Source organism: Gavialis gangeticus, unplaced genomic scaffold (genome assembly GCF_001723915.1).
Source record: "Gavialis gangeticus isolate Ggan-Ray unplaced genomic scaffold, GavGan_comp1, whole genome shotgun sequence".
Taxonomy (NCBI): domain Eukaryota; kingdom Metazoa; phylum Chordata; order Crocodylia; family Gavialidae; genus Gavialis; species Gavialis gangeticus.
Window position 1 is genome coordinate 60,674,784 of NW_017729032.1, and position 6,003 is coordinate 60,680,786.

The following is a 6,003-nucleotide window of genomic DNA, read 5'->3' on the forward strand; positions in this document are numbered from 1 at the left end:
GTTAGGGCGGCTAGGAGCTGGAACCAACTTCCAAGGGAAGTGGTGCTGGCCCCTACCCTGGGGGTCTTTAAGAAGAGGCTGGATGCCTACCTGGCTGGACTCATTTGAGTCCCGTTTCTTGTTTTTGGGGTTTTGTTGTTCTCCCGCCCTGGCGGGGGGTCGGGCTAGAAGATCTACTAGGTCCCTTCCGACCCTAAATCTATGAAACTATGAAACTATGAAGCAGGATTATTATAACGTGACCATCTCAGTTCCTTCAAACCAACCAATTGTCTGGGGTTTCCCCACAGGCAGAAACACAAGTATACCACACTTGTGAAATTCTTAAACATGCAAGATCCTTCCTTTTCTTCCTACATATTGAGCACGTATTATGGTAAGTGAGACAGACAGAAAGGGAGTCATTCTGCAAGGTAAGTACTTTCACATGCACACTTTACTCCACAGAACAAAATGCAGAGATGCATTCTGAAACAAGTGCAACAGTAAAGCCAACCACCAATTTTCTGTTATCTGTAGAGAGACAAGGCCATGAGGCCCTGACTTGACCTGTCCCCATGATCTAGGAGTGAATAGGCCATTGAAAGTACTGATGAATTTAGTAGACTTTAGGACTGGATCAGAATGGAACTGATTTTGTCTAATAGAATCAACAATCTGTATACCTTCCCTTAACAACTTGGTTTCATTAGACTGCCCTTGAAAGACTTTGGGTAGCAGATACTGGCAAGCTAGTTATTTGACCTTTACATTTCATTTAGCAGAACAAGTGCAGATTTGTAACATGCCTCAACATCCTAATCAAGCCAACAGAGTAAATGTCACACCAGACTCATCTTCCAACCCTGGAGCACCTTATGGGAAAAAGGGAAGGGATCTCCTTCTGAGTTTCTCTCACTATCACCCTACGCAGGTGCTGTTGTGTGGGAAGGAAAAAGTACTTATGGGGTAATGTGAATGGAGTGGGTGAGGGGCCTTAAAAGGTTTGAAGGTTTGGGTTGGAACCCCAAGTTTCAGGTAGTTATTCCAAACATCCTGAGCTTCCCCAACTTTTCCAGGTTCATCGATCAGTGACATCATTAATAAGTACTGGGAATTTGGGATGTCTATGCAAAAAGCCAAAACAGTCATCCACCAGAGACACCAAATACTCTTCCATTTCACATAGGGACATAGGAATTAATGTCCCTGTGTTCCTAAAAAAGCCTAAAGAGTTACATCCCATAGTAAGAAAGACCTGAAAGACACTTCCATCTCACTGTAGTCTCCCCCTTTTGCAGGGGTTTTTGGAGTTGTCATGGAGTGAGTGCATGTAAGCATTTCCAGACAAGACTAGATCATGGCCAAAATAAACTAATTCAAAGGCCTAGCCACACCTTGACTTGTGATCCCCTATGGCCTCATCTCTCTCTTGGAGCGGCAGTGACAAGCACCTACTCTCTTCTTTTTGTTCTTAAAAAAGAGAGATGTGTCTCATGGGCACTTCGCCCCACATTTTCAAACATGCAGGATATCTGTCCTCATCTTTCCCTAACAGCATAAAATGTTCCTGTAACTATAGCAGTTGACTTCATGGGTCAGAAAGCACAAGAAAGTTTCTATTCTCTTTGCAGCCACCTTGCAATATCATTTAGCCACTGGAAATAAAAAACTTCTGGGACATGGGACCATTGGTGACGCATAAGGGGTGCACATGCAGAAAGGTGCCACCAGCACTGCCAGCGGTGCATGCAGGCAGTCGCAGCTTACCACCCCTTGCCACCAACACCCCCAGTGGCATCTGCGGGTGGTTGCCAACTGCTGGTCGGCACTCACTACCCCAACCACTGCTGCCAACAGCGCCGCGGCTGCCAGTGGGAGCTCCACGCATACTACTGCCATGCTCCCACCACTGCCAGTGCCACCACTGCCTGTCAGAGCTTGCCATGCCCCCCCCAGGCACTGGAAACTCCTCAGCAAACCAGAAACACTTCAGCAAAGCAGCATTAGTCAAGAGGCCTGAGCCTTAGAACAACTGATCTAGATCAAGCAAAGAAACTATTAAGAAACGAGCTACTTGTTTATCTTGTTTTTTACTAGCATCTGAACAAGAGCTAAATAAGTCAGTGGGAGTCTTTTCCATTGCCTTCAATAGGATTTTGGAGCAGATCATTAATGCTATACATGATTAATTGCTGTTAAACTACATTGCATGCAAGTTAGCCCAGAAGCAAGAACGCTTTTTCCATATGACACAAGAGTGCGGATTAATAAAGACATTCACAGAAAAGGTCAGTCATGGAGAGAGTATACATGGCAAGTGCAATTTCACTCCCACCAAACTCAGACCCATTCATATGGGATCATTATTCCCAATTAGACAAAATATAATCAATGAGTAGGGGGGAAAGAGTCACTTATAGTATTATTTATGACAGAAACAAGGGCATACAAGTAGAAATCTCACTCCCCTCCATTAAAGATTAGACACTGGCCCTCTCAATGCCCTAGGAACCCAAATTTCGTTCCAATTAAATGACATCAGGAAAGCATTTGAAACAGTGTGGGCCCCTTTTTATCGTTACTTATGACTAACTGATATAACGCTGACTGCTTCATCACCATAATCCCAACCTACATACCATAACCACTGACTCAATTTTAACTGAATCTGTCAAACCAAACCAGTCCTACAGAGAGTAGCGTCTGCATTCTCTATCCTGCCTACACAGAAGCCTTGAATTTTTAATATATTTTTAATATATGGCCCAGGAGCACTAGTTGCAGTACAGGAGCCTATTATGTGCTTCATGCCATACAAATGCAAAACCAAAAGAAATTCCATGTCCCAAAGAGCTTACAATCATATTATCAGATGCGACATACACAGACAAGGAAAAAATGGGGCACTATTGAGTTTCTGCTTCCCACCACCAGTGTTATGATGTATTCCTAAAATTTGCAATCCAGAACTAAATTGGAAAAATAGTGCAAAGAACTAAGCTAAGAATTTGCTTTGCTGTTCACTTAATTTCATATTGTACAAGGTGAACTCTTGTTGCACTGTAAGGCACACAAGTCAGCACATGTCTGCTAACTTACCTGCACAAGACTAGAACAAAGTTTGCATTCATTCTGGTACCCCTCTGTAAGACAGTTTTCTGAGAAAGAATATACCTCCAGTATAGAAAGCCATTTTCATCTATCATTGTACTTGTTTTTGAGTTGTGTAGTGGAGATATTGTTGCCACCAACTCTACTTCCACATTGCAGTTCACCTAGGACCAAGCCTAGGCCAAACAATGAGGAACCAGTCATAAATGTTAACGCTTTTTAACAGCTATTTGAATTATTAAATTTTGCTTAAATACCACAGTTTGGACATAACAGGTTCTTGCCCCAAAGGGCTTATCAGATAAGGGAAGTGTGGGTATAATACAACATAGAACATACACATACATCCTTGGCTAGTTTAACCCAAACCTTTTAGAATAAGTGCAAGTTTATGGTGGATTGGAAGGAATCAGGAGGCCAATCCAGGTATGTAGGATGGCATGAAAGAGAGCACAAACCCAGAATGTGTAAAGATAACAAATGACCAAATTCTGTCCCAGCACACACAGGTTCAGCTCTCCCGCATGTCAACGGGATTGGCCTCTGCATATATCAAAGGTATAATCTGCCCAGAAGAGAGCAGATCAGAGACAATGACAATGAACACAAGTAATTCTTGAAATTTGTCTGAAGAACATTCATACATCTGACTTCCTGTTCTTCATCTACAAAGATAATTTTTTATTTGTAAAAAAGTAGAACACACAACATATGCTTACATGGTGCCCTTCAGCCTGAAAGAGCTCATATTGCTTTACAGACCATACACATACAGATTCACTTGTCCATCCAGCAGAGCAAAGATTAAAAAGGAAGTTCCCACCTTTCACATCAGTCACTGGAGTCACTGGATAGTGAACTCAGTCATGTATTACAAGTGTAACCTTCTGCAACTCTCACCCATATCAAGTAACTGGACTTGAGTCAATCATATTCCATGATTGACTCACATGTTTCTGGGGCAGAGTGATCCCATACCACGCCCCACTCAGGGCAGGTAATTTTATAACAACTTGGTTTAAGCTGTTTATAATAAATGTCTATACCAATTAAAATGCTTCCTAATGTTACACTTTATCAACGATTTAATCTTTTAAGATAACCAAAATATTAGGGTATAATTTTCAAGTAATATTAAAAGAAGGAAGGATAGGAAATTGACTAATTTGTGAATGTGGCCAATGATATTATTGCAACAAGATTTCTCCTTGTGAAAATAATCTGGTTTGCTCTCATAAGTACACAAGATAAAAGGAAAACCCTCAGCATTATTTTTTTACAGTTTAAGTGTCTGGAAACTGTTCCCAGCAACTGAAGTCACTTTACTATGAAATGCATCATTAGAGCAATAGGACTGTACTGATAGATCACCAAAGTAACCCTGGCTGGAGATGGTGTTCGAAGAATGGACCACATTAATTTACTAGCCTATTGTTACTTCTCTGGGTTTATTTTTAACTAAAATGTCCTGGTCTGCAGCAATCCATTTCAGAAATATACTGACTCTGCAGAACGTACTGAAAGATATTGACAACATATGCTTTTATTTTCATCAGTCTAAGAAAAAGCCAGAGGTACACAGCATTAAAGAATAAGCCATTTTTCCATTGCTGGTCTAACAGTAGACACCCAGGGGATTGCCAATAAGTCTAACTCAAGCATAATACATTCAGCAACTCTGTTTAGGAACATATTAACACCACAGTGCTGACACATAATAAATACAGTAATTCTGCCCTGTATGCAGAACTCTGATTTCTAGAGTTTCCCCTTAACATCATACACTATCCAATATGCTGTCTACTGGAGCTTACTAATCAATGTTAAAGAGAGGTACCATATTGTGAAAAAGAAAAGACTATAAAGAGGCATTTTACAACTGCTTCAGTATAATTTAACAAAATACACAACAAGACAGAGGAGAAGAGCTAGGAGGAAAAATTAAGGTACTAATTGATGCTTTGCAATGCATGGCACTGGGAACAGCACCATGGACAATACAGCCTGCTGACTTGAAAGCATACAATGATTCAAAAGTGCCAAGCTGGCACTATGAGTTGATATTTAAGACATTTAAACAATTCTGAAATGATGGCACAAACACAAGAAGCACACTGGTTCTTTTCTTGTTCAGTAAAGAGCCAAATTTAGAATCTACAGAAATAAGAGTTAAAGAGAAATTACAAATAGCAAAAAAGTAAGAAAGCATCAAGGCTGCCCAACAGGTGGCTCATGGGCTGCATTCAGCCCATTAGTGCTTAGCATGTGGTATGGGGCCCTCGTGGCAGCCTTTCCTACTGCATGTGCTAGGGGAGGGCTATGGGATCTGTATATCCTCTTGTCCAAGGGTAGCGCTGTGCCGGTCACTTCCCTCTGTGCCGATGCCTCCGCCCCTCTTGGTAAAGGACCGTCCCCGAAGTGTTCCTCCTCCCTCAGCTCGTTTGTGGGCTGGTTTCCTCCGAACCGCCTGCCACGACTTTGATGATCTACTGGTTCAGTGATAAAAATCCGGGGCGTACCAGTCCACAAATGAGACTCCAATCCCTCAGGGGTCCCACGTTGTCGAGGGCTCCGCCACCCCTACACCCTCGCCTGTACCTCCAAGTCTCTCGGCTGCCTGCGTCCCTCTCGTCACCAAGGGCACGTCCGAGGTGCAGAAATCAAAGAGAAAACAAACAACTGAATGCTCCCAGCCAGGGATTCCCGGAGCCTGAAGGTTATCTGTCCCTTTTGCCGGCTTCTCCGGTCTTTCCCTGTCCGGCGTGGGGTTACCTCCCCCAGTTCCGGCTGTACTCACCACGCCAGATCTGGTCCTGGGCTTGCACAGTCCCCGAGCCCCTCTCGGACACGGCTATCTCGCTGTCTTTGCTGCGAGTGCCCCTCTATTCAAAAGAATACGGCTCACCGGCT